Raw genomic sequence first — 18,288 nt, 5'->3', positions numbered from 1 at the left:
GCTGAATTCTTGGCTGCGAGGTTTGGTGAGTGCGGGACTTTCTTCTTCTGAGCTTTGCCAGGCTTTTGTTAGTGTCAGAAACAGAGCTAGTAATTGTGGTTGTCGTTGCTGCCGGGTTAGTTTGCGGCAAGACAATATTAGGCAGTAGAGAAAGCAGCATTCAGAGCAGCCATGGATTTGAAGTCGTTGCGCAAACCGAAATTGTTGGAGCTTGCAAGAGAGTTGGGTCTGGATGTCTCAGACAAACTCAGAAAACCTGAACTGCTAAGGGCTATTCTTGAGTTAGAAGCTGAGGATGACGAGCTGTCGGAATGCCTTGAGACCATTGAGGAGAGGGAGACTGCAAAAAGACAGGAGCGCGAACTTAAAGAGCAAGAAGAAAAAGATGAGCGTGAACGAAAAGAACAGAAAGAAAAAGAAGAGCGCGAACACGCTTTGGAAATGAAGCGTCTCGAGGTAGAGATGGAACGCGCTCGTAATGGAAGTCAGGCACACGGTGCAGGAGAACGCGTATTGTTCAAAATGACTGACCTGATGCGGCCGTTTAAGCTTGGAGAGGACATTGGTTTGTTCCTGGTTAACTTTCAGCGAACGTGCGAGAAGCAGGGGTTCTCTCGGGAAACGTGGCCACAGCGCTTGCTCACTTTGTTACCCGGCGAGGCGGCCGACGTAGTCGCTCGCTTGGATAGAGAGGAGGCAGAGGATTTCGACAAACTGAAATCGAGTCTGCTAAAAAAGTACAGGCTGTCAGCGGAGGCGTTCCGTCGGAAGTTTCGGGAAAGTGAGAAAGGCAAGAGTGAGTCATATACAGAGTTTGCCTACAAGCTTATGTCAAACATGCAGGAGTGGCTCAAAGAAGAGAAAGCGTTTGGTGACCACGATAAAGTTCTGCAGTGTTTCGGGCTAGAACAGTTTTATAGTCGGTTACCTGAGAACGTGCGGTACTGGGTCTTGGATAGGCCAGACGTTTGTACGGTGGCTAAAGCCGCTGAGCTAGCCGAGGAGTTTGTGACGCGTCGGGCTCGCGGAGCTAAGGACGGTCAAAAGGGTGAATTTGGCTCGAAGTTTGAGAGGCCGAGGTTCACGCCCATGAGATTAAAGGGGGACACGCGTAGCGAGGATGCGAGTGAAAGCAGTCCGACCAAACGTAAAGAGACGGCGGCAGCCGAAGCCGAACGCAGAAAGCGGTTCGAGATGAGGCAAGCGCGCGTGTGTTATACGTGCCAGAAGCCGAGTCACTTTTCGGCGCAATGTCCGGAAACAAAACCAAAAGTTGTGTTTTTGTCAATATGCAGCACTGACGAGAACATGAAGCTTCTCGAGCCTTACATGCGAGACCTCCTCGTGAACGGGAAAGAGTGCCGAGTGCTTCGCGATTCCGCAGCTACGATGGATGTAGTTCACCCGTCTTACGTAGAACCCGATATGTTCACGGGCGAGTGCGCATGGATCAAGCAAGCCGTGGAAGCTCATATATAGCGTGTGTCTGCCCGTAGCAAAAGTGCTTATTGAAGGACCTTTCGGAGCGCTTGAGACGGAGGCCGCAGTGTCATCTATGCTGCCTCCCCAGTACCCGTACCTATTTTCGAACAGGTCCGATCACCTCCTGCGCGAGAAGGGGCTTTTGTTTGGTGAGGCTAGTGTTCAGGCCTTAACCAGATCGAAGGTTCGGGAGCTCACTGCAAAGGCGGTAGTTGCGGGGCCGACGTTATCAAACAACGAAACAGGGTCAGAGGCGCAGCAAGCCGATATTCAGAGCACGCCCGAACTGAATAAAATTGAGCCTGTAGCGTTGAAGGCGCCAGATACTGGAGAGGAAATGCCCGACACGGGAAAGTTAGAAGAGCTATCTACAGATTTGCTCATCGCGCCTACGTCAGACGGACTTGATAGGTTGCTAAAAGTCAGCCGGTCGGCTTTGATAGCCGAGCAAAAGAAGGATGGCAGCCTAGAAAACGTGCGCTGCATTGTCAAGGAAGGTATCGCCAAGAAAAATGCTCGTTTTGTGGAAAGAGGTGGAGTCCTGTACCGGAAGTGTCTGGACCGCAGAGGAGTGGAGTTCAATCAGCTGATCGTGCCTCAATGCTATCGTCAGGATCTGTTGCGCTTGTCGCACGGGGGTTCGTGGTCCGGACACCTAGGAGTTAAGAAAACTAAGGACCGTCTCTTGCAAGAGTACTATTGGCCAGGGTGTTTTCGGGACGCAGACCATTTCGTGAGGACATGTGACACCTGTCAGCGGGTGGGCAGACCGGGGGACAAATCGGGGGCGCCGTTGAAGTTGGTACCTATCATTACGGAGCCTTTTGGACGGCTCGTTATTGATACAGTGGGGCCTCTGCCGGTGGCAGCCACGGGGTGCAGGCACATTTTGACTGTGATCTGCCCAGCGACAAAGTTCCCTGAAGCAGTGCCGCTTAAAGAGCTCAGCTCGGTTGAGATAGTCAATGCACTGCTGTCCATATTTGCTCGAGTTGGTTTTCCTGCGGAAATCCAATCGGATCAGGGCACAGTGTTTACTAGCGCTTTGACGACAACTTTTCTCGAAAGGTGTGGGGTAGAGCTGTTACACAGCTCAGTGTACCACCCACAGTCGAATTCCGTTGAGAAGCTCCACTCCGTCATGAAGCGCGTGTTGAGAGCCTTGTGTTTTGAACATCAAACTGACTGGGAGCTGTGTCTGCCTGGGGTGATGTTTGCTTTAAGGACCGCGCCGCATGCGGCTACGGGGTTTTCGCCAGCTGAGCTGGTGTACGGTCGCTCGCTGCGATCTCCGCTTCGCATGCTTCGAGAATCGTGGGAAGGCAGGGGCGACGACCCAGTCGTGGTGGAGTACGTGCTTAAGCTCCTCGAACGCTTAAGAAGGGCACAGGAGTTGTCAGGTGAAGCAATGGCAAAGGCCCAGCAGAGGGCCAAGGTTTATTATGATCGGACAGCCAGGGCCCGTCGTTTTGAGGTGGGCGATGAGGTCATGATATTGCGCACATCGCTAAACAACAAACTAGACGTGCAGTGGGAGGGCCCAGTACGAATTGTTCAGAAACTGTCGGACGTTAACTACGTGGTGAGTCTGCCAGGAAAGCGGAAAGCACAGCAAGTTTACCACTGTAATCTGCTCAAACCTTATAGACAAAGGGAAGCAGTGGTGTGCATGATGGTAAACGTTCCTGAAGAGCTTCCGGTCGAGCTTCCGGGACTAGGCTCAGTGACGAACAGGGAAGACACCGGTCAAGTCATTAGTGACTTAATCAGTAAAGCATCGCTGTCGCCTGAGCAGAAAACCGAACTACACCAGCTCTTACAAGAGTTTCAAGGTCTGTTCTCTGAGAGGCCTGGTAGGACTTCTGTCCTTACTCATGACATAGAACTTACCTCCCCAGAGCCAGTACGATCCAAGGCGTACCGGGTGTCACCCCGCCAGAGCGATATTATGGAGGCTGAGGTAAAGAAAATGCTACAGCTCGGTGTTATTGAGGCAGGTGAGAGTGATTATACCTCCCCTTTGATTTTAGTTGAGGTACCGGGCAAGGAACCTCGTCCTTGCGTCGACTACCGCAGGCTTAATTCCATCACTAAGGATCAAATTTATCCGATCCCTAACATCGAGGAGCGCCTTGAGAAAGTTAGTAGCGCTCAGTTTATTTCCACCCTAGATCTTGTCAGGGGTTATTGGCAGGTTCCACTTACAGAAGAGGCTAGTAGGTGTGCGGCGTTCATTTCACCAATGGGAACATTCCGTCCTAAAGTGTTGAGTTTTGGTTTGAAGAACGCGCCATACTGCTTTTCAAGCCTCATGGATAAAGTGTTGCGGGGACAGCAAGAATTCGCTTTACCGTATCTGGACGACGTAGCGATATTCTCCGCATCCTGGTCTGAGCATATGGCCCACTTGCGGGCAGTGCTAACCCGCCTGCGCGATGCGGGCTTGACAGTCAAGGCTCCTAAGTGCCAGTTGGCACAGGCCGAGGTTGTCTACCTCGGTCACGTGATTGGTCAGGGTCGTCGCCGCCCCTCTGAAATGAAGGTGGCCGCTGTGCGAGACTTCCCGCAGCCGCGCACGAAGACCGATATTCGGTCGTTCTTAGGTGTCGCCGGCTACTATCAGAGGTACATCCCCAGGTACTCTGATATCGCGGCTCCCCTGACGGATGCTCTAAGAAAAACAGAGCCCCAAACAGTCGTATGGGACGAGACAAAGGAGAGAGCTTTTAGCGCCCTAAAGAGCGCCCTAACAAGCCAGCCTGTGCTACGATCGCCAGACTACACAAAAGGGTTCGTAGTTCAGTGCGATGCTAGTGAGCGAGGCATGGGCGTTGTACTGTGCCAACGGGAAAATGGAGAAGTAGAACACCCCGTCCTGTATGCTAGTCGTAAGCTGACCAGTCGCGAGCAGGCGTACAGCGCCACCGAGAAAGAGTGTGCGTGTCTCGTGTGGGCCGTTCAGAAATTGTCATGCTATCTAGCCGGCTCGAGGTTTATCATTGAGACGGATCACTGCCCTCTCCAATGGCTGCAGACCATCTCTCCCAAAAATGGCCGCCTCCTGCGCTGGAGCCTCGCTTTGCAACAATATTCCTTTGAGGTGCGTTACAAAAAGGGGAGTCTCAACGGTAACGCCGATGGCTTAAGTCGAAGCCCCTAACGTAGGAATCAGCCTCAAAATTGTTACTGATGTTTTTCTTCCTGAGGCAGGATTTTTAACATATTGCTTTTGTTTAGTGTTTCAAAGTGATGATATGCTTTCTAGTGCAATTTTCCAATTTGTGGACGCGTTCTGAGTGCTGCTAGACTACTGTAAGGAACTAGGCAGTGGTATAAAAGGGGAAAGAGCCTGGCAGGGCTTAGTGAGGGTTGTGCCGTGCTTGCTGACTGAGCGGTTGAGTTTCAGCGTAGTTCTAACGCTTGCCGGGAACGAGAACAAAAATGTGAACTCTCCCGAAGTCACTTTGCAGTGTCCCGTGCGAACCTGAACGAGAGAACGAGGCCTTCTCTGTACGCGGCGCTCAAGAAACGTCGAGGGACGCCCGACTTCGGTTATGAGCATCATCGAGCGACATCCCTCCGGACAGCGGATGCAGTCCCCTGTCCATCGGGATCTCCTTCCCCCGGCGGGGCGGTCTGTTACGTTTCGCCTACGACGCGCGGTAAAGCCGGCGAGGATACAACAGACGCCAGGGCTTCGTTCTGTTTTGATCGCACCGCTGGTACGATCTGTTGGGAACTCGGCGCTGACGCCCGTGGTTGTACCTGGGTCGCAAGCCCCAAGGGTAGCGTTGGCCTGGCGGCCTGGGGTACAACTGGAAGCATCCGAAGGTCCCGGCAAAGCATGAGTCGACTGGTAACAACGAAACAACTTGTTTATTTTAACATCGCAAAGAGTTGGCGGTCAGGTTTGACCGAAGTAGAGAGACGGGAGAGCACTTCACTCAACAGAAGAAATCGGAGCCCTCCTTTTGGCGTCCGGGGCAGCTGTTTTTATACTCTCGCAGTTGAGGGCAAGAAGGAACCCCTCAAAAGACGAGCACGTGAATGTACAATGGGCTAATGGTGACGCACACTGTCGTAGCGCTGCCGTAGCACCATGTCGAGCACGATCTCGTAGCACCCTGTTGTAGCGATGCCGTAGCACCATGTCGAGCACGATCTCGTAGCACCCTGTTGTAGCGATGCCGTAGCACCATGTCGAGCACGATCTCGTAGCACCCTGTTGTAGCGCTGCCGGTCGGGCACAATGACTGTTATGAGAGGATGATCCCTGCTTTCGCAGCGCCTGGTTCTGGCACAATGACTGGAATGCGAGGGTGATCCTTTGCGGTCGCATCGCCGCAGTCGCGCCTGGAAACACCTGCCGATGAGCGTTGCGGCGACGACGATCGGGCCAAAATGTCTGCCGCCCCGCCGCAGTCGCGCCGGCAAAACCACGTGTCGCAGGCGAAACGCAACAGACCGCCCCGCCGGGGGAAGGAGATCCCGATGGACAGGGGACTGCATCCGCTGTCCGGAGGGATGTCGCTCGATGATGCTCATAACCGAAGTCGGGCGTCCCTCGACGTTTCTTGAGCGCAGCGCACAGAGAAGGCCTCGTTCTCTAGTTCAGGTTCGCACGGGACACTGCAAAGTGACTTCGGGAGAGTTCACATTTTTGTTCTCGTTCCCGGCAAGCGTTAGAACTACGCTGAAACTCAACCGCTCAGTCAGCAAGCACGGCACAACCCTCACTAAGCCCTGCCAGGCTCTTCCCCCTTTTTATACCACTGCCTAGTTCCTTACAGTAGTCTAGCATCACTCAGAACGCGTCCACAAATTGAAAAATTGCACTAGAAAGCATATCATCACTTTGAAACACTAAACAAAAGCAATATGTTAAAAAAAAATCCTGCCTCAGGAAGAAAAACATCAGTAACAAACAATTTTGAGGCTGATTCCTACGTTAGGGGCTTCGACTTAAGCCATCGGCGTTACCGTTGAGACTCCCCTTTTTGTAACGCACCTCAAAGGAATATTGTTGTAAAGCGAGGCTCCAGCGCAGGAGGCGGCCATTTTTGGGAGAGATGGTCTGCAGCCATTGGAGAGGGCAGTGATCCGTCTCAATGATAAACCTCGAGCCGGCTAGATAGCATGACAATTTCTGAACGGCCCACACGAGACACGCACACTCTTTCTCGGTGGCGCTATACGCCTGCTCACGACTGGTCAGCTTACGACTAGCATACAGGACGGGGTGTTCTACTTCTCCATTTTCCCGTTGGCACAGTACAACGCCCATGCCTCGCTCACTAGCATCGCACTGAACAATGAACCCTTTTGTATAGTCTGGCGATCGTAGCACAGGCTGGCTTGTTAGGGCACTCTTTAGGGCGCTAAAAGCTCTTTCCTTTGTCTCGTCCCAGACGACTGTTTGAGGCTCTGTCTTTCTTAGAGCATCCGTCAGGGGAGCCGCGATATCAGAGTACCTAGGGATGTACCTCTGATAGTAGCCGGCGACACCCAAGAACGACCGAATATCGGTCTTGGTGCACGGTTGCGGAAAGTCTCGCACAGCGGCCACTTTTATTTCAGAGGGGCGGCGACGACCCTGACCAATCACGTGACCGAGGTAGACAACCTCGGCCTGTGCTAACTGGCACTTAGGAGCCTTGACTGTCAAGCCCGCTTCGCGCAGGCGGGTTAGCACTGCCCGCAAGTGTGCCATATGCTCAGACCAGGATGCGGAGAATATCGCTACGTCGTCTAGATACGGTAAAGCGAATTCTTGCTGTCCCCGCAACACTTTATCCATGAGACTTGAAAAACAGTATGGCGCGTTCTTCAAACCAAAACTCAACACTTTAGGACGGAATGTTCCCATTGGTGAAATGAACGCCGCATACCTACTAGCCTCTTCTGTAAGTGGAACCTGCCAATAACCCCTGACAAGATCTAGGGTGGAAATAAACTGAGCGCTACTAACTTTCTCAAGGCGCTCCTCGATGTTAGGGATCGGATAAATTTGATCCTTAGTGATGGAATTAAGCCTGCGGTAGTCGACGCAAGGACGAGGTTCCTTGCCCGGTACCTCAACTAAAATCAAAGGGGAGGTATAATCACTCTCACCTGCCTCAATAACACCGAGCTGTAGCATTTTCTTTACCTCAGCCTCCATAATATCGCTCTGGCGGGGTGACACCCGATACGCCTTGGATCGTACTGGCTCTGTGGAGGTAAGTTCTATATCATGAGTAAGTACAGAAGTCCTACCAGGCCTCTCAGAGAACAGACCTTGAAACTCTTGTAATAGCTGGTGCAGTTCGGTTTTCTGCTCGGGCGACAGCGGTGCTTTACTGATAAGGTCACTAATGACTTGACCGGTGTCTTCCCTGTTCGTCACTGAGCCTAGTCCCGGAAGCTCGACCGGAAGCTCTTCAGGAACGTTTACCATCATGCACACCACTGCTTCCCTTTGTCTATAAGGTTTGAGCAGATTACAGTGGTAAACTTGCTGTGCTTTCCGCTTTCCTGGCAGACTTACCACGTAGTTAACGTCCGACAGTTTCTGAACAATTCGTGCTGGGCCCTCCCACTGCACGTCTAGTTTGTTGTTTAGCGATGTGCGCAATATCATGACCTCATCGCCAACCTCAAAACGACGGGCCCGGGCTGTCCGATCATAATAAACCTTGGCCCTCTGCTGGGCCTTTGTCATTGCTTCACCTGACAACTCCTGTGCCCTTCTTAAGCGTTCGAGGAGCTTAAGCACGTACTCCACCACGACTGGGTCGTCGCCCCTACCTTCCCACGATTCTCGAAGCATGCGAAGCGGAGATCGAAGCGAGCGACCGTACACCAGTTCAGCTGGCGAAAGCCCCGTAGCCGCATGCGGCGCGGTCCTTAAAGCAAACATCACCCCAGGCAGACACAGCTCCCAGTCAGTTCGATGTTCAAAACACAACGCTCTCAACACGCGCTTCATGACGGAGTGGAGCTTCTCAACGGAATTCGACTGTGGGTGGTACACTGAGCTGTGTAGCAGCTTTACCCCACACCTTTCGAGAAAAGTTGTCGTCAAAGCGCTAGTAAACACTGTGCCCTGATCTGATTGAATTTCTGCAGGAAAACCAACTCGCGCAAATATGGACAGTAGTGCATTAACTATCTCAACTGAGCTGAGTTCTTTAAGCGGCACTGCTTCAGGGAACTTTGTCGCTGGGCAGATCACAGTCAAAATGTGTCTGTACCCCGTGGCTGTTACCGGCAGAGGTCCCACAGTATCAATAACGAGCCGTCTAAAAGGCTCCGTAATGATAGGTACCAATTTCAACGGCGCCCTCGATTTGTCCCCTGGTTTGCCCACCCGCTGACAAGTGTCACATGTCCTCACGAAATGGTCTGCGTCCCGAAAACACCCTGGCCAATAGTACTCTTGCAAGAGACGGTCCTTAGTTTTCTTAACTCCTAGGTGTCCGGACCACGAACCCCCATGCGACAAGCGCAACAGATCCTGACGATAGCATTGAGGAACGATCAGCTGATCGAACTCCACTCCTCTGCGGTCTAGATACTTCCGGTACAGGACTCCACCTCTTTCCACAAAACGCGCAGTTTTCCTGGCGATACCTTCTTTGACATTGCAGCGCACGTTTTCCAGGCTGCCATCCTTTTTTTGCTCGGCTATCAAAGCCGTCCGGCTGACTTTTAGCAACCTATCAAGTCCGTCTGACGTAGGCGCGATGAGCAAATCAGTAGATAGCTCTTCTAACTTTCCCGCGTCGGGCGTTTCCTCTCCAGTATCTGGCGCCTTTAACGTTACAGACTCAAGTTTATTCAGTTCGGGCGTGCTCGGAATATCAGCTTGCTGCGCCTCTGACCCTTTTTCGTTGTTTGATAACGTCGGCCCCGCAACTACCGCCTTTGCAGCGAGCTCCCGAACCTTCGATCTGGTTAAGGCCTGAACACTAGCTTCACCAAACAAAAGCCCCTTCTCGCGCAGGAGGTGATCGGACCTGTTTGAAAATAGGTACGGGTACTGGGGTGGCAGCATAGATGACACTGCCGCCTCCGTCTCAAGCGCTCCGAAAGGTCCTTCAATAAGCACTTTTGCTACCGGCAGTCACACGCTATGAGCTTCCACGGCTTGCTTGATCCACGCGCACTCGCCCGTGAACATATGGGGTTCTACATAAGACGGGTGAACTACATCCATCGTAGCTGCGGAATCGCGAAGCACTCGGCACTCTTTCCCGTTCACGAGGAGGTCTCGCATGTAAGGCTCGAGAAGCTTCATGTTCTCGTCAGTGCTGCCTATTGAAAAAAACACAACTTTTGGTGTTGTTTCCGGACACTGCGCCGAAAAGTGACCCGGCTTCTGGCACGTATAACAAACGCGCGCTTGCCTCATCTCGAACCGCTTTCTGCGTTTGGCTGCCGCCGTCTCTTTACGTCTGGTCGGACTGCTTTCACTCGCATCCGCACTACGCGTGTCCCCCTTTGCTCTCATGGGTGTGAACTTCGGCCTCTCAAACTTCGAGCCAAATTCACCCTTTTGACCGTCCTTAGCTCCGCGAGCCCGACGCGTCACAAACTCCTCGGCTAGCTCAGCGGCTTTAGCCACCGTACAAACGTCTGGCCTATCCAAGACCCAGTATCGCACGTTCTCCGGTAACCGACTATAAAACTGTTCTAGCCCGAAACACTGCAGAACTTTATCGTGGTCACCAAACGCTTTCTCTTCTTTGAGCCACTCCTGCATGTTCGACATAAGCCTATACGCAAACTCTGTATATGACTCACTTTTGCCTTTCTCATTTTCCCGAAACTTCCGACGGAACGCCTCCGCAGACAGCCGGTACTTTTTTAGAAGACTCGATTTCACTGTGTCGAAGTCCTCTGCCTCCTCTCTATCCAAGCGAGCGACTACGTCGGCCGCCTCGCCGGGTAACAAAGTGAGCAAGCGCTGTGGCCACGTTTCCCGAGAGAACCCCTGCTTCTCGCACGTTCGCTCAAAGTTAACCAGGAACAAACCAATGTCCTCTCCAAGCTTAAACGGCCGCATCAGGTCAGTCATTTTGAACAATACGCGTTCTCCTGCACCGTGTGCCTGACTTCCATTACGAGCGCGTTCCATCTCTACCTCAAGACGCTTCATTTCCAAAGCGTGTTGACGGTCACGCTCTTGTTTTTCTTTCTGTTCTTTAAGTTCGCGCTCTTCTTTTTCTTTTTGCTCTTTAAGTTCGCGCTCCTGTCTCTTTGCAGTCTCCCTCTCTTCAATGGTCTCAAGGCATTCCGACAGCTCGTCATCCTCAGCCTCTAACTCAAGAATAGCCTTTAGCAGTTCAGGTTTTCTTAGTTTGTCTGAGACATCCAGACCCAACTCTCTTGCAAGCTCCAACAATTTCGGTTTGCGCAACGACTTCAAATCCATGGCTGCTCTGAATGCTGCTTTCTCTACTGCTTACTATTGTCTTGCCGCAAACTAACCCGGCAGCAACGACAACCACAATTACCAGCTCTGTTTCTGACACTAACAAAAAGCCTGGCGAAGCTCAGAAGAAGAAAGTCCCGCACTCACCAAACCTCGCAGCCAAGAGTCCAGCGCAGTCGTTCCGCTGCAGGCAACCAGTCGTCACACAGGGCTCGTTGCACTGCTCCCGGATCGTCGTTGAGCTGCTCAGCATACAGTCAACTGCATCTCTTCGCTGCTGGCCTCCGTTGTCGCGATCTCACCGCTGGCAGACAGTTGTTTGGATCGGAGGCGATCTCACCGCTGCCAACCAGATGTTTGGGATCGCACCGCTGGTACGATCTGTTGGGAACTCGGCGCTGACGCCCGTGGTTGTACCTGGGTCGCAAGCCCCAAGGGTAGCGTTGGCCTGGCGGCCTGGGGTACAACTGGAAGCATCCGAAGGTCCCGGCAAAGCATGAGTCGACTGGTAACAACGAAACAACTTGTTTATTTTAACATCGCAAAGAGTTGGCGGTCAGGTTTGACCGAAGTAGAGAGACGGGAGAGCACTTCACTCAACAGAAGAAATCGGAGCCCTCCTTTTGGCGTCCGGGGCAGCTGTTTTTATACTCTCGCAGTTGAGGGCAAGAAGGAACCCCTCAAAAGACGAGCACGTGAATGTACAATGGGCTAATGGTGACGCACACTGTCGTAGCGCTGCCGTAGCACCATGTCGAGCACGATCTCGTAGCACCCTGTTGTAGCGATGCCGTAGCACCATGTCGAGCACGATCTCGTAGCACCCTGTTGTAGCGATGCCGTAGCACCATGTCGAGCACGATCTCGTAGCACCCTGTTGTAGCGCTGCCGGTCGGGCACAATGACTGTAATGAGAGGATGATCCCTCCTTTCGCAGCGCCTGGTTCTGGCACAATGACTGGAATGCGAGGGTGATCCTTTGCGGTCGCATCGCCGCAGTCGCGCCTGGAAACACCTGCCGATGAGCGTTGCGGCGACGACGATCGGGCCAAAATGTCTGCCGCCCCGCCGCAGTCGCGCCGGCAAAACCACGTGTCGCAGGCGAAACGCAACAGTTCAAAGCGGCAGACATTTTGGCCCGTTCGGCGCCGCCGCTACGCCTCCCTGCCAAGCGCGTCCAGGCATGTTCCGATGCCACGTGTCTTCATGTGCGTGTGTGAGTGTATGTGCATATTGGTGCCCACGCTTGTCGAAGCGCGGCAGCCGGGGAGAGGAGCTCCCAACAACTGTGAAGCAAGGGGGTCCGAGCGGCGCCGACACGACGGCTGCTCCTCCTTCTCTTCCCATTGTGCCCACGCTTGTCGAAGCGCGGCAGCCGGGGAGAGGAGCTCCCAACAACTGTGAAGCAAGGGGGTCCGAGCGGCGCCGACACGACGGCTGCTCCTCCTTCTCTTCCCATTGTGCCCACGCTTGTCGAAGCGCGGCAGCCGGGGAGAGGAGCTCCCAACAACTGTGAAGCAAGGGGGGGTCCGAGTAGCGCCGACACGACGCTGCGCCACCTTATCCCATTGTGCCCGAGCGGCACCGTCACGTGCTCGTCTATAGAGGGGTTCCTTCTTGCCCTCAACTTCGAGAGTATAAAAGCAGCTGCCCCCGGACGCCAAAAGAGGGCTCCGATTTCTTCTGTTGAGTAAAGTGCACTCCCATCTCTCTACTTCGGTCAACCTGACCGCCAACTCTTTGCGATGTTAGAATAAACAAGTTGTTTTGTTGTTACCAGTCGACTCATGCTTTGCCGGGACCTTCGGATGCTTCCAGTTGTACCCCAGGCCGCCAGGCCAACGCTACCCTTGGGGCTTGCGACCCAGGTGCAACAACGGGCGTCAGCGCCGAGTTCACAACAAATCGTGCCAGCGGCGCGATTACAACACTAGTTACCACCATATGCGAAGCATCATCGTTGTGGAACTTTTCTGTAAGTTTTAGTGCATAGGAACGGTCCAATTTCCTGAAAATAATTTGAAATTCTAGACGTCACACTAGCATCACTGGTCATCGGGTTTGTGCGAAGTGAAAGGCACGCTTGTTCATTTCGTCTACTAATACTGATATTTCTTGCTACGAAGTCCAAACAAAGCCTTATCTGGCGCTGCCTTAACATCGTTAGTCAGGAATCTTTATGGACGGATGTTATATGAGTCCGGGTTGCATAACTTTGTTGCAATGCGGTGTGGACTCGACTGACAAAAAGAAATAAGTGGTAGGATGAACATTTGTGCTTATTTTTGGAACATGTTGTGTATTTAAAGTGTGATGAAATACCGAATTACTTTAATGTGAGTCATGCAGAGTTTTTTTTTTCATAAAAGGAATTCAGTCTCAGGCTGAAAGTGCACGGAAAATTTAATAACTGGATGAATTGAGCGGTGAGAACAGCGGATGAGGAAAGCGGACGCGAGACGAGATGAAGCGCTGTTCGATTCAGTATGGTGCAACGACATGCCCATTCGTGTCGTCTGTCCGTAATTGTCTGTAAGCATTACGAGCAAGGAGAGAAAGTGATTATTTCACCATCGCGGATGGAACTCGGTACACCTCGAACGAACATCCCGTCAAATGTGGTAGGGCTGTCAGCAAAGCGATTCTGTGTTGCACTACTCAACAAATCGGCGTTAAATGGAGGAATATCGAATGCAGATGGGTATTCAGTGCGCCTTATATTCTCAATGGTCATAGTTTATTTTGAGCCTCCGCTTAACATACATAGAGGAAGAGAGATAAAAGCAAGGACAGGCAGGTTAACCAGATCACAAAACTCTGGGGCTACGGGGGCGAGAAATAAGGGCGAGCGAAAGATGAGAGAAGAAGAAACGAAGTCTGCAGGATATAGAGCTGTCTGTGGGCAGGACTGACAAAAACAGACGCATAGAAAATTGGGTATATAGCTTCACAAAACGGGTTATATATATTCAAAACATATATACTTGTGATCTCTTCGATATATTAAATGATTAATCGGGAAAGAACGAGGATAGGAAATTATGCAAGATAAAAAACGAACGGAAATAACAAAGGATCAGAGAAAAACACATGGTGCCGCTATATTAGACACTGACAACTTATGCTCTGCTCAGAAGTATTAAAATTATTACCATTGCAATAGAAACACATTGGAGGAGTGATGCCATGCGGTCTAGAGAGCGGCTCAGATGTTCTTCGCGTCCATGCACAGCGAGAACTGTCTACAGCAGCCATCGCCTTCTCACCTTTTTTCCTGTTGCCGAACGTGTATAAAACGAGGTTGTTTCAAAACCTGGCAGCCCTATGCCTGTTCGTGTCGCTCAAGCTTCTCTCGGGCTTGGCGACGGCCTGCAGGGTTTATTTTCGGGCGCTGCTGCAGCAGTGACTCCGGCGGTAGAAAATGCACGATCTCCTCGTCCCAGCTCATCGCTGAAAAACGGCCGAGAACCGCTTTTGTGTTGTTTATCACCGCGTGGGCAACCAGTTCTCTGTGAAGCTGCAGGTGGAGGTCGTGAGAAAAAAAAGCGGTACTGAACACAACCTTCGAGGCCGCTAGAAGAAAAATAGCTTTTTCCTTTATTTGTAGAAACTTTTTTGTATAACGAATATTTCGGCAGAAGCATCAGTCAGTGAATCCAAGGCTAGCAGAGCACCGGCAAGGAAGCACTAACTTTGAAAAGATACCCATCTGCATGACCTTAAGCTCGCTAAATTTGTATGCAAGGTAAAACTAGAAAAGGTACTTCCACTTTTCTTCAACCGTACGTGCCAAGCAACAGGCAATGCAATTTCAGGCGTGACTGCTTTAGAATGGCCCTCATCAAGGGGTTCTGCGGGACGAAACAATAAGAAGATTGACTCCCAACCATTATTAATACACACCCAGTCAGGATCAGCGATTGCGCCAATTTTCAGATGATTGAATAGCTTAAAATATTTTGAAAACGTCTTTGCTTTCTTCAGAAGAATAGGTTTATGCAAGTATGTAGTTTATTAATTTTATTTCTGCAGTTTATTTAGCGCTGTATAATACTTATTTTACAGTGACAGCTGTTACGCATTCCCTCGCCCGTTAACCTGCCGTGGTGGTGTAGTGGCTACGGCGCTGCGCTACTAAGCTTTAGGGCGCGGAATGAAATCCCGGCCACGGCGACCACATTCCGATGGGGGAGAAATGCAAGAACGCCCTCGTGCTGAGCGTTGGGTGCATCTTAAAGAACCACAGGTGGTCGAAATTAATGTGGAGTCTTACATTACGGTGTGCCTCATAATTGTATCGTGGTTATGGCACATGGAACCACACAATGCTATTCGATTTGCCTGGTAGTTTTAGTGTCCAGAGGTGATCATCGCAGGAATCCCAATGTGCTTTGCGAGAAGTTTGAACAAAAGCGCTGTGCACCGCTCCTCGAACCAAAAACGTCCTAGTCACTGACCCATTCAACTGATCGTCACTGATTCGTCCAACTTCAGTTAGATGACAATGCGCTTCGCCCCCTAAAAGACCAGCTGGCATTATCATGCCTGTCGCTGACCATTATTATATGACTCAGATAATAACATGGCGACAGGACACCGCAGCTTTTACAGGTATGAAGGGGGGGGGGGGTGATGTTGCACCAGGCGGAGTTAGCCTGGCATACCTTAGTCAGCAATGGTTCCGCCTGAGCCTTCTATGAGTTGAGATCAGGGATGTGTCAGCAGGTGTCGATGGACCCCGTGTCTTGCACGAGGGCAATCAGCAGTCATTGCACTCTCTTCCTGATTGCCGCGGCACCTGCGAGGAAAATGACGTCTTTATAGGTCCTGTGCATAAGACTACTCTTTTGCAGGCTGACGACCATCGCTTTTCTTTCGGTGTCCAACTTCGGGCATATCCAAATGAAATGTTCAATTTCGCCGATATCACCACAAAGGGCACAGAGCGGGGAACCTAAGTATCCCGTCTTGAACAACCAAGCTGGGGTGTACGCGGAGGGGTATTTTGATGCGGTACAACAGCTTCGGCTCCCCGTGAGTAAGTCCGTGGATCACAGGTTTGGTGTGGCGTCTTGTGGACCGCCCTAAAGGGATTGCGGATTGCATCCTGAGAGTTCTGAAAAATGTTCGATGTTCTCGCTTTTGGGATTATTTGGATCCCACCGATGGCATCGGTTGTTGGGAACTCGGCGCTGACGCCCGTGGTTGTACCTGGGTCGCAAGCCCCAAGGGTAGCGTTGGCCTGGCGGCCTGGGGTACAACTGGAAGCATCCGAAGGTCCCGGCAAAGCATGAGTCGACTGGTAACAACAAAACAACTTGTTTATTTTAACATCGCAAAGAGTTGGCGGTCAGGTTGACCGAAGTAGAGAGACGGGAGAGCACTTTACTCAACAGAAGAAATCGGAGCCCTCCTTTTTGCGTCCGGGGGCAGCTGTTTTTATACTCTCGCAGTTGAGGGCAAGAAGGAACCCCTCAATAGACGAGCACGTGATTGTACAATGGGCTAATGGTGACGCACACTGTCGTAGCGCCGCCGGTCGGGCACAAAGACTGGGAGGAGAGGGTGACCCCTGCTGTCGCATCGCCTGGTTCGGGCACAATGACTGGAAGGAGAGGGTGACCCCTGCTGTCGCATCGCCTGGTTCGGGCACAATGACTGGAAGGAGAGGGTGACCCCTGCTGTCGCATCGCCTGGTTCGGGCACAATGACTGGAAGGAGAGGGTGACCCCTGCTGTCGCATCGCCTGGTTCGGGCACAATGACTGGAAGGAGAGGGTGACCCCTGCTGTCGCATCGCCTGGTTCGGGCACAATGGCACATACACTCACACACGCACATGAAGACACGTGGCATCGGAACATGCCTGGAAACGCCTGGAAACGCCTGGCGGGGAGCGTTGCGGCGACGCCGAACGGGCCAAAATGTCTGCCGCCCCGCCGCAGTCGCGCCGGCAAAACCGCGTGTCGCAGGCGAAACGCAACAGGATACATGCCAACGCTAGGCGTGCAAGAGAGTTAGCTTTTTTCGTTTCTTTCAATTTCTATGTGGGATTGGATGCACTGAAATGTTACGTTAAATTCCTCGTTCATTAGATCTTTTACCAGTGCCAGAGACTGTCTTGTAAACTTCTCTCGAGGTAGGCCACGATGTAATCGTTGTAACGCTGACTTTGTATCTGTCCGCACCGTGACATCCCGTGCTGATTAGGCTCCTAGATTTCGCGAAGCGGCAGTAATTGCGGCAGTTTCTGCTATTTCGACGAAACTGCGCGATAAAGTCGGCCAGACCATGTCACATCAAGGGAGGTTATGCAAAATTACACTGCGGAGCTATCTGTTTGTGCACAAACCTTTGTCTCCGTGCGCTTGTAGGTGGCTTTGATAAGCTGTGCCCATGTGGTCCAGTACAAGAAACTTTGCTTCGGCAGTTCGAATAGTGCAGTTCGCCGATAGGTGGGGTACCCTGAGGTTGTAGGTAACGTCCGAAAAAGACCATGGCGGGCAGAGACGACTCCGTTTAGGCCATGCCAATCCTAACAATCGAAAAGTGTTCGGCGCCGCGTGGAAATGGGAGCGAGTTCTTGCTCTTAGCCACTGGAAAAGCGCCGTGCGTGCAGGAGTCTCGCGCAGCCTTAACAGCTGCGTCAACAAGGCATGATATGCCAAAAGGTGAAGTGGAAGAGAGTCTGCTTCATTAGTAATCTTCTTGTTTGAAGCCGCCCGAGCAACGCCCATCGCCCAGTGAAGTCCCGTTGTATGTACAGCTTCCACGCGCTCGAAGAGACTTGGTGATGGTGATATCAGCGGCAGTTGATAGAGAATGCGGCTTGTTATCAGTGCACCTTTCAGGTTAAGCATGGACATCGGATTGTTTGCCCAACCTACAGCTGCCATGCGACGAAGTGCGTTGACTCTTTGCACTGATGCAGCCACAACACTTTCAACTGCGCGTCGCCACAGTAGCTCGCTGTCATTGGTGACGCCAAGGAAACGAACACTAGCAGCACGACAAAGTGGATGGCCTTTGATATTCAGCGGGAGACGCGTTCAATCTGCCTCGCTCCCGGGAAAAGCATGAAGGTAGATTTTTCTGCTGATAAAGATAGGCCAAGCGCTGATAAGTGGCGTTTGATGATGGAGATTGCACCCTGGGGCTATCCGGAGAAAACATTTATGTTCGTACCCTGGGATCAAAATGTACCCGTCAGCTGCGTAGATGGACACATTTATTGCCGTGCAACATACTTTCAGTGCGTCTGGAAGGCTGGCCATGGTAACATTAAAAGCAAGGGAGATAGCACACTTCCTCATAGGTGGTCCAGGGAAATGCGTCGCTTTTCGCTCATTATATTTCCAAGATTAAGCCGGACACGTCGGTCTATGAGAAATT

The sequence above is a fragment of the Dermacentor variabilis genome, chromosome 8 (genome assembly GCF_050947875.1).
Source record: "Dermacentor variabilis isolate Ectoservices chromosome 8, ASM5094787v1, whole genome shotgun sequence".
Classification (NCBI taxonomy): Eukaryota; Metazoa; Arthropoda; class Arachnida; order Ixodida; family Ixodidae; genus Dermacentor; species Dermacentor variabilis.
Note: the sequence above shows the minus strand (reverse complement) of the source record.